Raw genomic sequence first — 23677 nt, forward strand, 5'->3', positions numbered from 1 at the left:
TGTAGAATGAGATTTTTGGAGTGCTACTAACAATTCCCTAGATTTATTGTCTGAAAAAGAAGGGCAGTAGACCATAAATTGGAAGTCAATTGGAAACTGAGGAGCCTGATGCAACTATACAAATCTGTCTACATAACTTCTAAAAATTTGTAATGTTAATGATCGCTACAAAGTAAATTATTTAAAATCATATATCAGTTTTAATTTTGGGCCAACATACTTGAATAGAAAGACATTTTCAAGGTTATTGTTAAATGAAAATGTTCTGTTTCTTATGCTTATTAGAAGAAAAAAAATTATGTTTCATTCTGAGTTCATGTTTTTCTCTACTATGTCTAGATGCATAAATTTTCCTTTTTGTTGACCTTTTTAGTCGGTTCTCGTGATTTGGATTTTTTTTTAATTAAAATTGGTTGCAAAGAGAGAGAAAGAGTTTGTTTGACGCTTAAATCACACCCCTGAGATTTTCGTGTCTCCAGAGTTCTCGAGCCAACCAGAGACCTCTAGTTATCGTAATTTTGTAGCACGCAGATATTCTGAGTCACTAAGCATAAATTTAATGGTTTACAAAAACTTTTAATTGTTCCATCCTAAATATCTTCCTTTATTCTTGATGCCATGCTACTTGCTCGACCCTTTCTTGCATCAGTTGTGTCACCTAAAATTAAAATGAAATGAAATAGTTTCCCTACATGCTTAATGTTGTGAATGCCGGTGATGTTAGAAATTTAGTGATTGTTTCTCTATAATATATCCGTACTTATGTTTTTTACGTTTTTTACAGACGTGCAGTTCAAAAGAACTGGTTGCTGCTTGGGTTGTATAATTTCATTTAAAAAAAACCCACCTGTTTTGGTTGCTGGTGGTGGTTTATCTGTATTTGATTGGTAATTTCAACATTTAATGATTCAATAATATTTTCCATATCTGTTGTTAGAAGATAACGTCTCGATTCTGCATGATCAAAATGTGTGTTTGGCTAAGACAACCATGCTTTACAGGTAGAGAGAAAGCTGCGATTAGAAACAATGTTGAGTGACATTTAAGTCTTCATTTGACAAAAAAAAAAAAAAAAAAAACTTTGATTCATATATCTATATTTGTTGTTTTATTCTATTGACAATTCGTTGTTTGATTGGTTTTGTTGCTTTCTTCCACTTTTTAACTCACATTCGTTAATCTACCTATTTTATTTGGGTGATAAGTTCACTCTTTTAGTCTTTAGCTAAAGGAAGATATAGGGTGTGGTTTTGTTAATGGCAGTGGATGATTTGGATGAAAGTATGTATCTTGGGGATTTTTTTGTTTGTAGTTGTTTAGGCCCAAACTGAAGAAGTTTTGTGGTATGAGATTCTTATCAGATTCTTATACCAAATTGTTTCTCCATTTATGGCAGGTAATAAACGTGGTCCAACCAGTAGCTGATAAAATGTCATTGTATATATGCTTTTCTCGATTTGTGCTACGATAATGAGGGAATCCAGAGGATCAACGCCAGTCGATCTGGGGTTTGTATTACTTTATCCCTTTCTTTCTCTCTTTCTGTGAATTTCTTTATCTTCAACGATTTGGAAACCTGCTACTATAGTTTTCAGAATGGTTATGTCACACTCTGCTATTCTTACTGTCAAAATGGGGAAGGTTTGCATCTATTCAAATAATGACTTCTATGTTTTGTCTTTACAGGGAAGCTTGATTGATGGTGACGCTTTAACCCACAAGAGGAATGCTAAATCCACAACGCCCTTCAAGTCGGACCACTGGTGAATGCCTAAACTTTTGTGCTTAAATGTATTTTGTTGGAATTGAGAACATGATGGGGAAGGTTTGCATCATATGGGGAAGGTTTGCATCTATTCAAATAATGACTTCTAAATTTTTTCTTTACAGGGAGGCTTGATTGATGGTGACGCTTTAACCCACCAGAGGAATGCTAAATCCACAACGCCGTTCAAGTCGGACCACTGGTGAATGCCTAAACTTTTGTGCTTAAATGAATTTTGTTGGAATTGAGAACATGATGGGGTTTTGGGCAATACCCAAGTTCTGTAATTTTCCCCGTTTGTTGTTATTAGCGATTTCTTTGTTCATGTTAGTTTGATAGTGTTTTGCTGTCTAGAATATTTTTTTTGAATTTAAAATATCATGGGACAATTGATATGAATTTTGGTGAATTTTGATGCTCAATGGACTTCGTTAACGGCTTCTAACTTTGTTATGCTTTGGAATATTGGTCGGTTTTCATCAAATTTTGCTTATCTCTTTGTGCAGTGTGTCTCTTGTATTATCTGGTCATGGATACCTTCGTTCAGTAATTTGAGAAGCATGGGAAGATAATAGACTAATCAAGGAGATGCATGTGATCAACGATAAGGAGGTAAGCATCATCCTCTTCCTTCTTTTGTTATGATTGGTTGTACAAAGAATTGAGAAAAAAGTTGAAGACAATTCCGCGCTTTTGAGTTATAGCAATTAGTAAATATAAAATGACATTGATTAGTTCATTGAAGTTTTGAATCCTTCGTTAGTTTGTCTATGGTGTGTGCTTGAGAATGAAAGCAATGGACATTATATGGAATTGATGTTCCTTTTAATGTCAGTAAAGAAAGGAATTGTTCGTTTATTAGCAATTATATGAAGTAGGCATATTATGCAATACAATGGCTACAATCGACTATTTTACTTTTTGTAAGTACAACTTTTGATCAAAAGCCACAGAAACTACCTAAAGGCCAAAGAACTGTGTCTGTTAGAAGAACAGAATATGGTGTAAAGCTTAAATTTTGGGCACTTAAATATATATATATATATTTTATATTTCAATGACAATAACTTGCATGAAAATTCAATTGGGGTTGTTCTGGTCTCCAAGATTTTTGCTTTGTTTGGTTACTGATTAATTTATGTGTGGGAGTTTAGTTTTTGCTTTTCTGCCTATGTATATATGATTCGAAATGGATTGTTCAATTATAAATTTGTAATCGAAAAGCTCGAAGGAGAGGTGAATCAGAAACAGTGGTGGTTTATGGGGTGTACTTGAATTTTTGTATGATGTCCCTGGTATGTTAGATCATTGATGAATACATTTCGTTCACTTTTCCCTTAAAATATTTGAAAGCTGCTGATTTTGCTTTTCGCATTTATTTTGTTGGGAGTTGATATTGGGGGTTATGGACTGTTAAGGATTGGGTTTCAAGTCTCCGTGGGAAAGAATGAGTTGGATTTTTGATAAAAGGGTTAGGAGGAGAAGGCAGACAAGAAACCAGTATATTGGATGCACAATATCAGTGATCACTTTTCCTTTTTTTCTTTTAGAAAAAAATTTGAAGGAGCTACTGGTTTTGAACGTGCTTAAATCGTATCCAACATACAGGATTTGGGGGCATTTTAGTCATTTTGTAACTTGGGTTAGGGGTAGGTCGATTTGATGGCTCAGAGGGTTTTCTGCAATTTGGTCTATTACAGAGAGAGAGAGAGAGAGAGAGAGAGAGAGAGAGAGAGAGAGAGAGAGAGAGAGAGAGAGAGAGATGGGGGGAGTATGGGGCCTAGGGTAGAGGATTTTCAGGATGGAGGTATGGGTTTATGGAGAAAAAGTAAGGGAGAAGTATGTGGGTAGGCTGTGCCATTGGGGGGGTGTGGTTGGGTTTAAGGGGAACGCGTGTGCCATTCTTAAAACTAGGGTTGTTTTGTTCTCTTAGCTGCTCTCACAGGCTGCCCCGCTGCCGAGGTCAGGCTCCATGTTTGCCCATTCTTCTCACGATTTTTATTTAGAGTAAATTATAGTAATAGTTCCTTATCTTTTACTTAATTGGAGCAATGATCTCTTAACTAAAAATTCATTATCTTTGATCCCTGAACTTATCAAAACGTGCAGCTATGGTCCCTCAACTTTATTCTAATTGAAGAAACGGTCCCTCAATTTTAACTCAATTGGAGCAATGATGCCTCAAACTTTAACCCAATTGTAGCAATGATTATTCCAACATAACTTATTTTGACAAAATTTTAATAAAGTTAACGAAAAAGACCATAGCTGCACGTTTTGATTAGTTAATAGACCCCAATTATGGTATTTTCAACATAACTTATTTTGACAAAATTCTAACGAAGTTGACGAAAAGGACCATGACTATACATTTTGATGAGTTGAGAGATCAATGGTAATGAATTTTTAAACCACTGCTCTAATTTGATTAAAGTTGAGAAATATTTTCTACAATTTACTCTTTTATTTATTTTCTGCGAAGAAGATCCTTCTGGGTCTCACATTTGACTAATTTGTAACTTTTTGGTTTTTTGAATTACTTTATGTATTTATGCATCTAGTTTTGTAGCTTTTTTCTGTTGTTTTCAAGATTTTAATTTGCAAATCTCCCCCTCTCTCTCTCTCTCTTTCTTCTCTCTAGACAAATTGCTTTGCTTTTTCCCCTTTTCCCTTTCCAAGTAATTTGATTTTGTTTTTCAATTGTTTTTGTGTTCATCAGGACTATGCCGGTAACTCTCTCCAACCGTGTTTGATAACAACTGTGCAACTGTGTTTGATAACTTCAGTGCAATTGTGGTGGTTGAAGGCACAACTGCGAACTTAGGCTTATGGGACACTGCCGGTAACTCTCTCCAACCCAAATTCTAATTTCATCTTATATAAATGCGTTCCCCACCCATTGTTGAGTGATTTCAGAATTAGGTTGGGTTAGGGTCTGTTTGGTTGTCTGGAAAATGTGGGAAAGAAAATGGGGTCATGGGGTTCGTTGATTTGTTGTTGGATTTGTGGGAATTGCAATTTCTAGTGGAATTTTTTTGTGTATTTTCTTAAGGAAAAAAAGTTATATACTTTTTTTGGTTTTCTGAGCCACCAAATGGGAAAATATTTTATTTTATTTTATTTGTGTTTGTAGTGATGTAATTCAGGTTCTGTTTATTGTGATTTTAAATCAAATGCCTTACTTCGTCTAAATTTACTACAAGATCTAATCTGTATCTTGCGGGAAATGGTAAATAGGTCGTTCTCGGAATGACATGAAATTAGTTATAGATGGCATAAAAAGAGGGGGTACTTCATTCGAAGAATTTATTTTGGTGAGGGAACTTTGAGCTGATTAGGTGAAGAACCAAATTGTCTTATAACATGCTTCTCATTTATTTTAAAAATGGATTGGATCCTATAAATATTTTAGCCATTGACTATAGATAAGGCGGTTGTATTGCTACTCTAAGATAAGGCAGTTGTTTTTTTCAAAATGAATTATCTGATACACATACAAAACTATCTGAACTAAAGTATAATCTGGGACTTTTACCGTCTATCTGTACATGATTGTTTCTTCATTGCTTCATTGTAGGTGAGAACATTATGCGAGAAAGTAAAGGAAATTCTAATGGGTGAAAGCAATGCTCAGGTGAAAATTTTGGTTTCTTTAGTGTCTTATTATATGTGTTACATTACATATTTCACTGTTATTGCATTTGGTATGGGAAAAAAACGTCATTATTGTCTTTCATTTTGAATTGGTGACGCTGGTGTATCTTTCAAATTGTATGGGTAGACACTTATTATTATTTATTTGCATGCCTGTGAAAATGCCAGTGACAATTTGTGGCGATATTCATGGGCAATTTCATTACCTTGCAGAGCTTTTTTGATTGGAGCGTTTTATTGCTTGCAATTTTGGATTACTTCATATTATGAATGAAAAGGCTTTTTTGTATTTTTTATTTTTTTATTTTTTACAACATTGTTGAGAGTGAGTTTTGCTTAAACTTTCGAGTTCTGAGTTTATATCATGACATTTGATATGGTTTCATTTATTTTGTGAAATTAGATACTTTTCTGTGCACATTTTTCCTTACAGTTAAGTCCATTGATTGCTCATTTGGCTGTAAATTTGACATTAGTGAATTCTGGACTTCAATTTCAATGATTACCCAGTATTAATTGGTTATTGATTAGCATTTGTTTTCTGGAATATGGACTCTGAACAGTTCAAAGGTTTTGGGAAAGGAGTGCTTTTTAATCAGGCCAATTGGGTCCTCCTGGTAATACAATGTCGAAAATTTTTAAATCCGAGTCCGAGAGATTTGGCAAGATGCAAATAAGTTGTGATTGCTAAGGTAATATCATCCTAATATATTTTTCAAAGCAATTTACTTATTTGCATTTTTCAGCTTTATGTGTCCAAGATTTTTCAAGTGTTAATGAGGACCTCGAAATGTAATACATGCCATATGAGATAAGTTCACTGTAAGAAATGCCAACATATCTTTTGCATAATCACATTTATATGGGGCACTTATACAGTAGCTCTCTTGCACAAAAAATCTCTAACGATGTCAATTTATAAAGGGCACTTATACATGATATATTGGCATTTCTTACAATTTAAGAGAGCTACCATTCACATTCACGTACACCATATTGATCGTTTACATATCTGGTAACCCATACCATAAAAATAGTATGCCTATTTCTTATTGTATACAACCCAGTGCAGCAAATTGTAAAATACTAGATGGCAATTTAAGATAGCATTTAGATGTAAAATACTCTATAGAAACTTCGTTGTAGCATTTGGCGTTTATCCTATCTACAACATCTTAAGCCTCATTACTTTATGTAGAAAATTACTTTATACATATGCAATTTACATATCTTGAAGTAACTGCAAAATCCTTTGCTTCATAGACAATTTCTGAAATTCCTTTTCTTTTTCTCTCCTAATTTCAGTCAACGATGCTGACCGAAGATTTATGGAGTTGAGTACTAGGAATGAGGAGACTAGGAATGAGTTTTATGAAGATTTATGAAGATTTATGGATGAGGAGACTAGGAATGAGTTTTGGCTCTTAATAATTGCTGCTCTGTTGCTTGGAATTGTCAGTGCTTTCAGTTTGACTTCAACAATACTATATGTGCATCTTGAAGTTATAGGAATGTAATTTACATTTCAGAATTTAATTTATTTAAGTGTTTTGCTAAAACAACTAAGACCAAGGGGTTGATTTTTGTTTTCATTTCCTTACCAATTGGAATAAAAGTGCAACCCACCAGATAGGTAGTTAATTAGTTATACTACTAAAGTTACATAATGCCACTTCGCAGTTGGAAATTAACGAACTAGATTTCTTGATATGTTTTTATGTATGACAACTGTTTAGGTGCTGCAGTTTTGTTTTGGTTTTTCATTCTTTCAGTGAATTTCAATTGTAGTAGGATTGAATCATTTAAATTGTGGGATTGTTTTGTTTGATGGGTTTCAATTGTGTTTTCATTTATATAGTACTAATGTAGTTAAGGTTGGTGCATTGAAGTCCCGCAACAACGCGCGGGCATATTTACCAGTGCTCTCTATTTTGTAGCAAAGTTTTAGCTAAAACTATACAAAAAAATCATTTTAGGAGCTCTCTGAAAAAATTGTACTCCAACCAATGAAATCTAGCTTTCTTTCCGAACGAAAAAGAAAAATATGCACACGTACGCACATCCAGTTAAAAGATGCGATTCTATTGATCCGATTTTAGTAAAGAATAAGCACTCTCTAGTACAAAGCAGTTTCGGTAGACAAGTGCATACAAGCACCACTTCAAATGCTTCAATGTTTACAGAAATCACACTAGCATTATTTCCCAAACAACAAATACCGAAAATGTAGTGAATAAAGCTCCAAATACAAATCACACTTTTACCACGAAACACTAACAAATCAACACAAGCATAACATGACTTGGAATATGTATCAGTGCCTACCCAAATCACACAAGTTTCTGGGATACCCTTTCAGTTGATGCCGTAGCTTGCAGGCTTATATCAAACAAGATGAGATCGGCCTCGGATACGAAGCTGGGCACAGACCGTTGAGGGGTGAACAGAGAATAGTCACAGCAACAAGAGAAATTAGAAAGAAGTATACTGAAAGTAGCAACCACAATAACGCTAAAGGCAACATAGCCTGCATCTTCAGGATCTCCAATGCCCCTGATTCAACCACCACAGTAACGCCGAAGCCAAAAAGGTCCAAGCAATCATATAACCAAGGCTAGAACTGGCCTCTAGCCCACAGAAATCACATAACCAAGGCTTCTTCCTTGAGGAGGAAGCTTTGCCAGCTTAAATCCAATATGGCGGTCACTGACAATAAGAGCAGTGCCCATCTTGTTCTTGGAACTACGACTAACAGTCATAGCACGACATCAAGTAGCATAGTTGTCTCTATCCAAAAAATTTGGTCATACCAATGTGATTTCTGGGGAATGTGTTGTGTGGTCCAATAGATCAGAGAGCCTTCCAGTCTGCTCCCGAGGATGATATTTCTTCCTTTAAAAGGAAAAACCAAAGAAAGAAGAATACAACACACAAACAAGCAATCACACACACCCGGAAAAACTTAACATGCCCTCCAAAAAATGAGGATTCTTCTTTGGTAGAGGGTGTTACAATTGTAACATCTAAATTTGTATCTGCAATCATCAGCTGGTCCTGTAAAAATATATATTTAGTTGACGATTACAAATAAACACGCAAACTGTTCAATAAGAAATCTGACTGAAGAACTATGAATAAGATGAATAAATCAGACTTTTAATTTTAACGGTTCAAGGTTCAGAAAAAGATGAAAAATTGGAGAGTGAAATTAATAGATGCTTAATTAGTGAATGAAGAACTTACCGTTTGATCACAATCATGCTTAATTAGTGCATCATCACTTTGGAGTAACCCATCAGGAGAAATCTTTAACTTGATCAGCCGGCAGTCCTCGACAATCAAAGTGGGTAAGGATGGGACTTTGAAAATGCAATTTCCCTTGCAAAATCCTTGCAGACTTGGTAGACCAGAAAGTTGCAAATCTTTCAAGCAATTGAAAGTAATCTCATTTTCTGAATCATTTTCGTTGCTTGCCACTATTTCTACCATTCTTTCACTACCAACTTCTTGAGGTGCTGCAGATTCTTAGCCACAGAATAAGGTATTAAGTATTGCAGTCCGTGACAATCCAATATGGTCAAAGTGGTTAGATTCCGAAAGGATATCAAAGCTGAAGCTAGATTCTCTAATCTGCCACATTTTTTTAGGCATAGAAATTCCAAGTTTGGAAAAACAGGGCCCCCTGGTTGGGAGTTCTCCTTTCCTAGATGTATCAGCTCCGGCATATTGCACAGCCACAAACTCTTTACACGTGGGAGGGTCTTAACTTCATGTATTTCCCCGCTACTACTTCCTTGGTGGTCGTGGACAATTAATTCTTTCCAAGGAGCAGAGAGCACACGGAGCCGTTCAATATTCTGTAAATTCTCAAAGAAATCATCCGACTTGGGATGTGAAGTAGCAAAACCAATTCCTTTTAGTTTTCTCAACAACTCTGCCGGGAGTGGACCATACAAAATCTCTGTGTTCTCGTCCAAAACCAAGTATTCCAAGTTGAGGAATGACTTATCCTGAAATATAATCAACGGTAAGAGCATGCTTTAAAATATTTTGAAAAAACTGGACACCACATAATAACTTTAATATTAAAAACATAATAACTGTATTTACTTGATGGTGTATGTTTAACTAGTATGTAAAAATCACATAAAATTTCGAATATCAAGAGTTGTGTACAAATATGGTTACCTTCTCAATTAAAAAGAAAGGTTGTTCCGTTGATCTTGAGTGGCCCAACACAGACTTGTCTCGATATGTTGAAAATTCAGCAGCAAAAATCTCCACACCACCACATTTCGTGAACTTTAATGTGTTGAGTGATGGCCAATTACAAACATGAAATCCTGAATAGAAACTCCGAAGTTGGGGCAGATTATCAAGTTCCATAAATGTTACCTTAGGGAACCCGAACTCGTATGTTGTTTGTGGTCCTTCTTCCTTCACAACAACCTCCATTAAACCACAATTCTTAACCTCCAACTTGCTTAGCTGCTTAAGATCTTTGGCCACTGAGGCGGGAAAGACATTTTCCAAACCATCACATGAGTCTATCTCAATTGAGCTTAGATTTGAGCACTCAAAACTATTCAACTGAGTTGGTAGATGATATGTCTCATATACCATTTGTAGTGCTTGACATTTAGATATCTTGAGATGTTTGAGTTGTCTGAGACATTTAGCCATGGAACTCGAAAACAAGAATCTTAGACTATCACATCCATGCACAGTCAAGGTCGTTAGCATCGAAACCTGCACAGTATAGAACAAAATTCATGTTTATTTTAGAAAATTACTATTTACATTGTTGTAGCGGTACATGTTCCACATGTGTAGATATAAAGTAAAGGTCATATATTAAATAAGCTACTAGGCTACTAGACAGCTGTAAGCGTTTCTATTTTCATTATAAAAAAAAATTGGTCAAAAGATATATTTTTTTGGGTCAAAATTTTTTTTTACAGCCAATGAGGTTTGAACTCACATTGATATGTAAGAGCTCAATTCATTTCTACCACTACAATAAAAGGCCACTTACTTTCTACTTTCATTAATTAGCAAAAACAAATTGGAGTAATAAAACTATATAAGGCCAAAATTGAGTCAATTTAATTCCAAATTCAAACTATTTTACTTAAATTGATACAATGAAATTGTGATGACAAATGATGGATTGTTCTGATTATTAAGAATAAGTTCAAATTTTCTACATCTAAAATAGGTGTTGTCTTTCTATAGCATGTCCCGTTACTTGACACCCCCAACAAGCGTAACCCTATCATAACCCTCTCAACTCCCAAGAAAATTAAATAAAAATAAGAACAAAAGTAAGAAAAAAGAAGCCGCTCATCCTCCTCTCTCTTCCTCTCACTTCCCCAAACACAACAGCAGCAATATCAATTGCATCTCCACACTTTAAATCCATAAATCAAACCCAAAAGCCTCGCCCCTCAATTTAACTGCTCCTGCAAAGAATAAATCCCTTTTGGGCTGTCAGATTTGTGAATATGAGTGTTTCCCCTGAAATTTCTTTTAGGTGCAAAATTCGTTGAATTTACACCCTTGTCGATCGAGAGGGATCTCGATGTCACCACAACGATCTCCTATTGCAAATCCTTGGGGTCCTTGCCGATGACCGTTCCCGCGAGCTCCTTCGGCCATGGATCTGTTCCTCATAACCTTCGCGATCTCTATGACGTCATCAAGGGAGATGCTGCTGCTGTGCTTGGGAGAGGTGGTGGTCCACGAGGGAGGGGGCGGTGATTGATGGCGTTGGGATGGAAGGGAAATGGGAGAGGTACACAGTACGCTGGGCTACGCTCTGATTTTTTATTTTATTATTTTATTTGGAGTTAACACCATTAGGTTTGGTTGAGTGAATGGACATGAAATGACATACAACATGGGAAAATAAATGGTTTTGTCTAAGGAAAACATTTGAAAATTAAAACACGAAAGAAACCATATTTAACATACCATTTAAATATTTTTCTAATTTAAAACACGAAGGAATTATATGGTCGAAATTCGAAGAAGAAAAGTATAGTGAAAAAGAATCATGCAACTATTTTGCTATAAAAATAACAGAGAAAGTACCTCCCCATTATTGAACAGTCTCGATGGTCCACCAACTTCATCCTCCTTGACGATTTCGTCGGCTTCTGTAGCAATCGTTAATTGCTTGCCTTCGGAAGAGAAACCAATAAGCTTCGGTAGATTCCGAAGTCTCAAAGATTTTAACTTTTGGAAAGATTCGCCTATGAGTTGCCCATAACATACACTTTCCAAACTCACAAGGTCTTCAAGAGCTAGAGATTCCAGGCAGGAGAAGGCATTATGTGAATAACTCCAATTGACGGAGTCAATGACATATTTAACTTCGTCGTTGTTTTGGACATGGAAATGCTTCAGTTGATTAACAGCTTCACTGTTAAATAGATAAGAAATAATATTCACAATCTCCATCCCATCCAAGTACAATTGCTCACATTTCTTTACCAACAACCTTATACCTTGGTCGAATTGATTTCTCCCTGTAAGCTTGAGTTTTAGCATGTTAGAGGAGGTTCCGTACGTGTTAGGATACTCCCAACAATCACCGATGAGTATGGTGTATCTTTGTAACTTATCGGAGAACAAGTTGGCTGGAAGAAGGTTAGCATCTGGAACATGTATGTCTAATGCAGTTAGTTCAGCCAAGTGCTTCAGCTCCGAAATAGTAGCATTACTGCCTCCGCTAGTAGGACCTTCACCCTCCCATCGCTTGAAGCTTTTTATACCCATCCTCAAGTCTTCTAGTTTTGTCAAGCTTGATATAACACCAGGTGAGATCAGAACAAGTTCAGAGCAACCGGTCAAATCCAATAATTGTAGCCGAGTCAATTGCCCTATTTCTTTGGGCAACTCTTTAATCTTGGACTCTAGGAGGCTAAGAATTTTCAAGTTTGTTAGCTGTCCAACAAGAGTTATGTCTACCAACTCGCACCGATCTAAACACAATGTCTGGAGATGCTTTAGGGATAGAAGAGACGGAGGTAGCGACGGAATACGAATTCCACTGACATCCAACACTTTGAGTTTTTTCATCCCTTCAAAAAAATTGCTTGGGATTTCCTGGGAGTCGCCCATACTATTATCGGACAAGATCAACAAATTTAATTCTGGGCATTCCCAAGGTACTTCAGGAAACTTATTGGGGATCTTGCATTGTCTTAAGGAAATCCTTGTGCTTTTTTTAAGGAAATCCACAGTTGGCCATCGTTTCACCTCATCTCCATATGCTTTTGAAAAGGCATTTTGATCATCAGTTGCAATCCGGACAGCAACATATCGTACAAGTTCATGCATTCTAACAGTTCTATCGTCATAGCTGTCCTGCAATAGGCAAGAATTTTTTAATTTTTTAACCATTCCATTCAATGAAGTCCGTGCCTCTTCCACTGTCTCAACATTTTTTATCAAACCCAAACCCATACTATACTTCAACAAGTCACTGAGAAAATTGCTGCAAATTCCACAAAGCAAGAACAATTGCTTAAGCTCTTCCTCCAATCGTTCGTAACTCCACTTTAGAGCCAAGAATGCTTTTTCATTCAACTCTTTCTCGTCAAATCTTTCGAAACTTCCCAACGCAACTTTCCATTCGTCCAAACTACTATCCCTTAAAGCACTTGCAACTGCAACAACCAAAACCGGCAAACCACCACATTTCTTTGCTAGCTGGGTTGCTTCCTTCAGTATACGGTTGTCTTTAACATCACCTGCCATCTTCTCAAACAAATTCCAACTTTCTTTTTCTGTTAAAAATCCAAGTTCAAAATTGTTTTGCATACGCATATCATTGAATAAAACTTTTCTTTCTCTAGAAGTCAACAATAAATTACAGTTCGGCACACCGACGAGTCCCATATCCTCAAAGTCAATTCTTTCCAAAACATCATCTAAAATGACAAGAGTCTTCCCATCTTTTATCCTGGCTCGTAGGAGATTCGCCCTTGTTGCCATATCCTCAGATTCATCAACGTCCATCCTCAACTTTTTGGCAATTTCTTTTTGAATTTTTTCGTTGTCTTTTTTTTCTTTGACATTTAGTATTATAACCACATCATCAAATAACTTCTGTTTCACAGCTTCTCTGTAAACCTCTTTGGCAAGTGTTGTCTTCCCAACGCCCCATAATCCGTACACCCCAATCCTGTTGATATCAGGTTTTTTCAGTTCTGTAATGATAACCTTCACCTTAGAAATCCTTGATTCAAAGGCCATGTACTCGTCGGAGGCTATGGCAGATACGTCTTCTACGGGAGCTTCGTAAGAAACACTCGAAAACTCTTTTTTTTTATTTTCATGTTCTTCAATCTTTTTCATCAGTTTTGTTGCCTTCCTGCTACGTTGATGATAGGATATCAGATTAGGACATACAATGAGACACTTCGTCTTTGCACGGCCTTCATCATGCAAGAGTGTTTCTGCCTCTCGAGTGATCTCATCCGCTTCTGTCTGCCAGTTCAGGACATCAGTTTCCACTTTTTGATGAACTTTTCTTTCGACTTCCTCAACTGCATGCTTCATCCTAACTTTGACAGCATCAAAATTCTTCAATGTACTTCTTAGATCTTTAAGGTTGCTTTTGCAGAAAATGACATAACTCACTTGCCGTCCAAGTGGTCTAATTGTGTAGTCAATTATTGTAGGAATAATTGCAGTGAGTATCTCCATCGCCATGGCACCTTCAGCTTATCAATTCGTCTGCTTCTCCGATCTGTAGAATATATACGAATCCAAAATAAAAAAAATAAAAAAAATGTCAAGACACGAGAAAGGAATCCTCTATTTTTAAAGCAGATGAAATTAAAAAAATGAAACAATAGGTCATACCTTAGCTCGTGATCGAGACTAGGCTTGAAGAAAAACAGAGCAGTATGCAAATCTTTTGGTTTTCTTTTTCTTTTGGAGAAATCTGCATGGTAAAAGCAAAAAGAAGGTTATACCACACTTGCAAAGGAGAAGTCGGGACCATGAACAAGTTTTCACATACAATTATTATACCAAAAAAACTTGCTTGGTACGGAATTCAGGCAACTGTTTTCAAATCTTGAAAACTAGGAAAAACATATATAATCTGCTTTGAATTTCACTGAGACATTTTAACAAACACCGTATCAGCACACTTAAGGCCGGTGCATGAGGCAGAGATCGAAATGTAGAACGATTTGCTCGTTGAAGACCACCAAGGCTCGTTAAACTCTGCCAAGGCTCGACGAGTTCTAGAGGCACATGACGAGTTCTAGAGGCACTTGACGAGCTCTAGTTTACGAAAGAAATCTGAGGCCATCAACTGCGAAATCCAGGCAGTCATGAGCTCGAGCAACGCAAGGTCAGGAACAGAGACAACCTCGCTCTGAAAGGTCGAGCAGAGCAAGGAGGCTGCCAAGTGTCTGATTTTGTTCATCTTTAAGAGAATTGATTTTATTTTATTTTATTTGCAAGTATGATAAATGGCAGCCATGGTGATTGGGTCCTAGACGAAGGAAGGTGGAGGAAAAATGGAGAAAAAGTTGCAGAGAGGAAGAAAGGAGGTGTTTGGTTGTGTGTTAATTCTTATAATAGCAGGTGTCTTAAACTTAGTGGACCACATAAGCAAGTCGAATTGGGTACTCAAAAGACAAATACAATTTTGTATTTTTATCATTAGATAATGTATATGCTGGTTTAATTTAATAATGAATTTTTTTTTTAAAAGGAAAATATTAAAAACGTATCTAGTATTCAGATACATAGATAATGTCAAAAGCTAATAATTTTGTGTTTGATAGTAATATCTTTGTAATGTATAAAATAATGGTGGTGTTGCTGGAGATGGTGATTATGGCAAGAGTTGGGTTGGAAGCAATGGTGGTTAGGTTGCTGGTATTAGTGATGGGGACACGCCCACTAGATAGTGACAATAGTGGAGTGGAAAAAGGGCAATGGTAGACTGGTAGTAGGAATTGTGGTGACGGCCGGCGATAGCGGTAGAAAGTGGTTGTGGTAACAATGCTAGAGAGGGGTGGCATAGGCGACGTTGATTAACAGCTGGTGACAGTGATGATGGCGAAGATGGTAGAGGTTGTGTTGGCCATGGTGGCAAAGGTGACGACATGGAGATATATAGTGGCGGTGATGGTAGTAGTGATAATGACGGCAATGGTAGTGGGAGGTGGTAGTGGTAAAGATGGCAGCGATACTGGAGGAGAGAGTTGTGGTAGTGGTGAGAGTAGTGGTGGTAATGATTGTTGGAGTTGTACTTTAAAAATCAAATAACACAATATTAGATATTATATAGCAATTCTATTATAATGGTAAGATTTCGTATTTAGAAAATACATTTAGTATTATTATTCTACAAGAGCTATTTTGAATTGATTTTATATTACATTAAGTTATATATATGTATGTTTAGGTTTGCATTGTTTGAAAATACATTTAGCTAGAGACGGCATGCATCCAAATGATAGTTCATTTGCATGGGAAAAGTAGAAAAAAAGGGGAGGCAATCACAGGCAGAGAGAAGGAGAGCAGCGAATAATTAAAGAAGGCAACATTGCGGTAATCAGCAGCAAGCAGATCAAAGCCACAAGAGAAGACATTGTCAAATCGAGAAATTAATCAAGATATGATTAATGTACAAAGTGGCGAGCATATCATTGAAGAGGTTTTCTGTTTTTTATCTTCTAATGTTGTCAATAAATGAACTTTAAGCCATTGTCAGTTGGGGAGAAGAAAAGGGAAACAGAAGAGGGAAAAGAAGAGACAATTGGTCATTATTCAGGAGACAACTTTAAGCCGTTGTCAATAAATGAATTTAGTATTGAGTTTCTTTTGTTGTGGATTATACGCTTGATTATTATCTTGTTGATTGGCTACAAACTTGGTTTAGTCAAGTTTATCTAATGCAAATTTAAGTGTGTGCCATTTCAAGCTTCTTGCAATTAAAGTCATGAAGTCCTTGATATTAGAGGTTACACAGTAAATTTCATGCGGTCTCTTAATTAGTGTCCAAATCGTTAATGAATTTTTTCTTTTTGTGTTTAATCTTACATGTCATAAATTCTTAGCGCATAAGAGTATATTTAGTAATCTAGATGCCATGGATACAATTAGTAATCTAGATGCCATAGATACAATATGATTTAAAGGAACTAGATCGTCAATTTGGATTATTATTCACTAATAATTTACTACCAGAAATAAGTTGGATTGGTTACGATGAAATTGAATGCTCGAGTAACTCACTCATCTCTTTTACAATTTGTTTCTATCTGTTTCATCTCTATTCCTTTACTTTTAGGGAAATTGGGGATGGTGGAGTTCTTAGAGATCGTTGTGGTGATAGGTTATGGAGATTTTCTGCTAATTTGGAGCAGGGACAAGTTATGGAGGTAGAGATTTGGCGTTTGTATTTTGGACTTAAGCTTTAACAAACGTGTATATAGACTTATTATTGAGATGAATTGTGTGGGTGTGTCAACTTGATTAAGCAAAATATGGCAAATGATTTTCATCTTCTCCATACAATTGTGAGCAGCTGCAGAAATATGAGGAGTCAGCTGGAGAGTTATCAGTTGGTTTATATTTTCAGGGAGAAGAATTCTTTTGCTGATCGTTTAGCTAACTTGAGCTACAATGCCGACTTGGAGGTTTGTGCTTTTCATGATCATCTATGTGGATTGAGATGGTGTTGATAGAGGATTGCTTAGGGATCCTCAAGTCTTGTTTTGTCAATTCAAATGTTGTTTCTTATTTTTGTGGGGGTTTCTGACCCCCTTATTTAAAAAATATCAATTAAATAGTTAATTATGAAGAGATTGAATTAAAAGTCAATTACTCTGAGAAATAATTTGGATTTGAAATTAGTCATGGACTTCAAGGTTCATTGGCCAAGACCTAAACGGGAAGAAATTTTATATTGTGCCTGCAATATGGTGGCACATCATGTGTTATTATATAAGCGGTAGAAAATTTTATTATTTTAGTTATTAATTTTTTAACATAAGTATCTCACCACTCTTTGAAATCATTTGTTCTTTGTAACGGTGGCACATTATGTGTTATTATATAAGTGGTGTGTGAATATCACTATTTTTTTAAATAAAAAAACTAGATTTTAATCCTTAAATAAGATGAAACTTAGAAAAATGTCTTATACAAGATTAAAAATTGATTTTAGTCCCTAAACTCTGTTTAATGCCAGCATATGTATTGAATGTCTTTCTTTTTTTTTTTTTTTTTATAATTTTATGATGTTCATAAATTATGGTAAGTATCTTATATAAGAGATATTTTCTTAGAGATTTTTCAGTATACTTATGTTTTTACATATTTTCTTATGTGCCACTAATTGATTACAATATATCTCAAGGTTCTAAAAGACATAGGCGCTAGTTGGGTGGCGGGCTAGGTTCTAGCGCGTAGGTGGCTAGGCAAAGACTAGGTGGGAGCCTAGGTGGACTAGGATGATTTAAATAAGAGTAATGTTATTCATACCATGGTTTTATACCACATTTCTATGTCACCTTATAAGTAATATCTGATGTGAACAACCGCATTTCTATACCAACTTAGTGTTCTAAATGTCAAAGATCTATGGATGGAGGCCATGAAGGAGGCTCATACTTTTACTTTTTCTATTCACCCCGAGGGCACGAAGATATATCAGGATGTTGGTGGGAGTTTCTGGTGGGGAAACATGAAGAAAGAGATTGCAGAGTTTGTAGCACATTGCTTGACTTGTCAACAAGTAAGGCAAAGCATCAACGACCTGCATGCTTATGTCAGGCATTCCTTATTCCCGAGTGTGAGTGGGATCTCATTACCATCGATTTCGTGACAGTGTTACTGAGGACTAAAGAAGGGCATGATTCTATTTGAACAGATTGACTAAGTCCGATCATTTTTTCTTATTTACAAGTATGATAAATGGCAGCCATGGTGATTGGTCCTAGACGAAGGAAGGTGGAGGGAAAATGGTGAAAAAGTTGCAGGGAGAAAGAAAGGAGGTGTTTGGTTGTGTGTTTAAAAGGTGTTTGGTTGGCATCAGGATCGTTTCCTGATCTTTGTATGGGGATCCTCATGACCAACAAGTGTGGGCCGTTGGATGAAAATCCAACGGCTATAATTATTATAACTTTAAAGGGACCCCCTATTTGTAGCCGTTGGATTTTTATCCAACGGCCCACACTTGTTGGTCATGAGGATCCCCATACAAAGATCAGGAGAGGATCCTGATCCGTTTGGTTGTGTGTTAATTCTTATAATAGTAGGCGTCTTAAACTTAGTGGACCACATAAGCAAGTCGTATTGGGTACTCAAAAGACAAATACAATTTTACATTTTTATCATCAGATAATGTATATGTTAGTTTAAATTAATAATGAATTTTTTTTCAAAAGGAAAATATTAAAAACATATCTAGTATTCAGATACATAGATAATGTCAAAAGCTAATAATTTTGTGTTTGATAGTAATATCTTTGTAATGTATAAAATAATGGTAGTGTTGCTGGAGATGATGGTTATGGCAAGAGTTGTGATGGAAGCAATGGTGGTTAGGTCTGTGGTATTAGTGATGGGGACACGCCCATTGGATAGTGACAATAGTGGAGTGGAAAAAGGGCAATGGTAGGCTGGTATAGGAATGGTGGTGACGGCCGACGATAGTGGCAGAAGGTTGTTGTGGTAACAATGCTAGAGAGGGGCAGTATAGGTGACGTTGATGACAGCGAAGATGGTAGAGGTTGTATTGGCCATGGTGGCAGAGGTGATGACATGGAGATAGTGGCAGTGGTGGTAGTAGTGATAATGACGGCAATGGTAGTGGGAGGTGGTAGTGGTAAAGATGGCAGTGATACTGGAGGAGAGGGTTGCGGTAGTGGTGAAAGTAGTGGCAGTAATGATTGTTGGAGTTGTACTTTAAAAATCTAATATCACAATATTAGATATTATATAACAATTCCATTATAATGGTATGATTTCGTATTTAGAAAATACATTTAGTATTATTATTCTACAAGAGCTATTTTGAATTGTATTTATATTACATTAATTTATATATATGCATGTTTAGGTTTGCATTGTTTGCACCACGTGATACTTTGTTCCATAGGATAGGACCGGACATAGTTTTATGTTATTAGAATCTTCATAGCTTCCTATCTAGTTTAGGTTAAGGTGGCATTGTATGATGGTCCAAGCCTGCAAGGTGCTTTATCGGCACTCTCCTAAGATGAGAGATCCACTAATAGCATGCATCCAAATGCTAGTTCATTTGCAAGGGAAAAGTAGAAAGAAAGGGAAGGCAATCACAGGCAGAGAGAAGGAGAGCAGCGAATAATTAAAGAAGGCAACAATGCGGTAATCAGCAGCAAGTAGACCAAAGCCACAAGAAAAATATTGTCAAGTCGAGAAATTAATCAAGATATGGTTAATGTACAATGTGGCGAGCATATAATAGAAGAGTTTATATGTTTTTTATCTTCTAATGTTGTCAATAAATGAACCTTAAGCCGTTATTAGTTAGGGAGAAGAAAATGGAAACAGAAGAAGGAAGAAGAGACAACTGGCCATTATGTTGATTGTTGGCTCAAACAAAGTAGAAAGTAGTCTAAAACCAACAAATAATGTTGGCTACTTTTGTGGTCAAAATTGGTGATTGGCATGCTACATGTGTGAAACAAAACATGGATGCTCTTATGCCTAATTTGTGGTCAAAGAATGGATGCATTTATGCCTAATTCTTTTGACTTGATGAGAGGCCTTTGGCCTATAAAAGGAGGTGTAGGCATAACTCAAACACAACATCAAGGAAACAAGGAAGAAAGAAAAATAGCAAGAAGCCATTTGGCATAGAGAAGTATTTTCTCAAATTGTCTTGCTTTGTATTTTTGGTTTTCTCTTCCTATTGTAAGTGTGTGAGCTTGGGTTATTCGGGTCTTTGGGAAATTGAGTGATAAACACTATTGTATGTTCTCATTGATTATAGTGGAATACTCCGTCGTCTCCAAACTGGATGTAGGCATTGCCGAACCAGTATAAATCTTGGTGTTCTTGTTGGTATTGTTCCATTTATCTTTTGTCAGTTATTGTGGTTTATTTTTCACTCACACTTGGTTGACGCTTCCGCACAACAAGTGGTATCAGAGCCTAGTGTTACGACTAGGTGTTCTCGTGGGAGTGAAAAATTTGCTGGCGCTAAAGTCCCGTGAATAGTGCCGAGTAGATGGCTGGAGATAAAGATGAATCTGTGAAGGGGAAGGAGTCGGCATCGTCTTCGTCGGCATCTACATCCAATAGACATCAAATTGCTACTACAAGGTTAGAGGTTGATAAATTCAATGGCTCTAATAATTTTGGTATGTGGCAATGTGAAGTTATGGATGTGTTGTATCAACAAGAGTTGGATATGGTTCTGGAAGATAAACCAGAAGATATTGATGACAAGCAGTGGACACGAATTAATCTTCATGCTTGTGCTGCTATTCGATCATTCCTTGATAAGGCGTTGAAATACCCATATATGAAGGAAACTTCTGCTAAGGAGTTATGGACAAAATTAGAGGAGAAGTATATGACCAAGAGCGCAGAAAATCGGCTCTTCTTGAAGAAGCGACTCTTCCAATTTCAGTATAGTCCAGGTATTTCTATGCATGAACACCTCAATGATTATAATAAAATACTTGCTGATTTAGCAAACCTTGATGTGAAAATTCCTGACGAGGATAAGGCACTATGTTTGTTAAATTCATTGCCTGATGATTATGATCATTTGACAACTACTTTGTTGTATGGAAAATCCGAGGTGAAACTTGATGAGGTGTCTGCGGCATTGGTGAATCATGAGTGTCGAAAGAAGGAACTAAAGACTCACAATTCACAAACCGAGGCACTTGTTGCAAGGGGTCGAACAGAGGAAAGAAAATCTGGGAAGCGGGGAAAATCTCATTCAAAGTCACGAGGGAAGTTTCCTGCTAAAGATGAATGTGCCTTTTGTCGCCAAAAGGGTCATTGGAAGAAAGACTGCCCCAAATTGAAGAACAAAGAGAAGGAGAAAGCGGGTTCTGAAGCAAATATTGCAAAATCTGGAGATGATGATTTCGAGTTTGCTTTGGCTAGTTCATCTGCTGATGGTCACTCCAAGGAGTGGATTTTGGATTCAGGTTGCACCTATCATATGTGTCCCATTCGAGAATGGTTTTCTAGCTTCGAGAAGCTGGATGGTGGAGTTGTTTTGATGGGTAATGATAATGCCTGCAAAACACAAGGGATAGGCAAAATCTGTTTGAAGATGCATGATGGAACAGTCAGAGAATTAAGTGATGTTCGGTATGTACCGGATATGAAGAAAAATCTTATCTCACTGGGTGCATTGGAATCCAAGGGTCTCAAGATCACCATGAAGGGTGGAGTTCTTAAAGCTGTTTACGGGGCACTGGTGGTGATGAAAGGTACAAGACGAAATAACTTGTATTTCTTGAAAGGGAGTACAATTATTGGTGAAGCAGCTGTCACCGAAGCTGCTGACGCAGATAGCACAGACACCACGAGGTTATGGCATATGCGTCTTGGGCATGCTGGTGAAAAAGCGTTGCAAGGATTGGTGAAGCAAGGCTTATTGAAAGGTGCAAAGGCATGCAAATTGGAATTCTGTGAGCATTGTGTGTTGGGTAAGTAAACTAGAGTAAAATTTGGCACTGCTATTCACCACACTAAAGGCATTCTTGATTATGTTCACACTGATGTTTGGGGACCTTCCAAGAATGCATCTTGGGGAGGTAGCCATTATTTTATCTCCTTTGTTGATGACTTCTCTAGAAGAATATGGGTGTACACCATGAAGCGTAAAGATGAAGTCTTGAAGATATTCCTGAAGTGGAAAAAGATGATTGAAACGCAAAGCGGTCGAAAGATCAAGACTCTCAGATCAGACAATGGGGGTGAATATAAGTCTGATCCTTTCTTGAAAGTTTGTCAAGATGAGGGTATTGTGAGGCACTTCACGGTTAGGGAGACACCGCAACAGAATGGGGTGGCGGAGCGCATGAACCGTACTTTGCTTGAGAAAGTTCGGTGTATGTTGTTTAATGCTGGATTAGGCAAGGCGTTTTGGGCTGAGGCAATTACTTATGCAAGCCATCTCATTAATCGATTGCCAGCTGTTGCGAATGAGGGCAAAACGCCCATGGAGGTATGGTCTGGTAAACCTTGTACTGATTACAAGTTCTTACACATATTTGGTTGTCCTGCTTACTATCATGTCAGAGAAAGCAAGTTGGATCCAAGAGCAAAGAAAGCTCTATTTATGGGCTTTAGCACTGGCGTGAAGGGATACCGACTCTGGTGTCCAGATGAGAAGAAATTTGTTGTAAGCAGAGATGTGACCTTTGATGAGGCTGCTATGGTTAATCAGAACAAGCATGAAGGTGAAACTAAAACGACCGAGACCATGAGTAGCTCAAAGCAGGTGGAGTTACTGAAGACTCCAGTTGTTCCAGTAAGGTCTGATGTTACAGACACTAGTTCTACAGTTAATCATGATGATGAGGACGAGGATGATGATGAGGAGGCACCTACCCAAGAGCCTCCACAGCAACAAGACTATATTGCAACCAGAATATCGAGAAGGGAAATTCGAAAGCCTGCTCGATTTACTGATATTGTGGCATATGCACTTCCCGTTATTGAAGATGATATTCCATCCACCTACAAAGAAGCTGTCATGAGTTCAGAGTACGAGTTGTGGAAGAAATCTATGGATGAGGAGATGAAATCTCTTCATAAAAATAAGACTTGGAAGCTGGTTCAGTTACCAAAGGGGAAGAAAGAAATTGGTTGTAAATGGGTGTATGCCAAAAAGATGGAATCTTTGGGAAAAGACAATGTAAGATTCAAAGCCAGATTGGTAGCTAAAGGCTATGCTCAGAAAGAAGGCATTGACTACAATGAGGTATTTTCTCCTGTAGTAAAACATTCTTCTATTCGTATTCTGTTGGCTTTGGTTGTGCAGTTTGATCTTGAGTTGGCCCAACTTGATGTCAAGACTGCGTTCTTACATGGTGATTTGGAGGAAGAGATTTATATGTCTCAGCCAGAAGGTTTTAAGGTTGCTGGAAAGGAAAATTGGGTTTGCAAATTGGAAAAATCATTGTATGGCTTGAAGCAGTCTCCAAGACAATGGTACAAGCGATTTGATCCAGTTTCGTTGCTCAAGTTTAAGCACTGCTTAGA

The 23677-nt window shown here is 37.0% G+C and overlaps 1 protein-coding gene, 1 long non-coding RNA gene and 1 pseudogene across 3 annotated transcripts in view; 1 reads left to right on the forward strand and 2 right to left on the reverse strand.

The window, feature by feature from the left end:
* Positions 1-23677, reverse strand: part of LOC148694512 (disease resistance protein At4g27190-like) — a 67570-nt gene that overhangs the window by 32461 nt on the left and 11432 nt on the right. The window contains exon 3 of the mRNA XM_088699533.1: positions 14294-14375. The gene's annotated coding sequence lies outside the window, so the exon portion shown is untranslated. The remainder of the gene's footprint in view (positions 1-14293; positions 14376-23677) is intronic.
* LOC137738930 (uncharacterized) lies at positions 4373-7000 on the forward strand. The gene is made up of 4 exons (XR_015966231.1): positions 4373-4607; positions 5343-5399; positions 5983-6111; positions 6725-7000. It is a non-coding gene; the product is annotated as an uncharacterized LOC137738930 (long non-coding RNA).
* Positions 7481-14378, reverse strand: LOC137740110 (disease resistance protein At4g27190-like; annotated as a pseudogene). Its single transcript, XR_015967042.1, has 5 exons — positions 14294-14378; positions 11513-14177; positions 9815-10168; positions 8663-9429; positions 7481-8473 (listed from the first exon to the last, which is right to left on the reverse strand). The product of XR_015967042.1 is annotated as a disease resistance protein At4g27190-like (transcript).

This window comes from Pyrus communis, chromosome 9, assembly GCF_041283825.1.
Source record: "Pyrus communis isolate YQ-2024b chromosome 9, ASM4128382v1, whole genome shotgun sequence".
NCBI lineage: Eukaryota > Viridiplantae > Streptophyta > Magnoliopsida > Rosales > Rosaceae > Pyrus > Pyrus communis.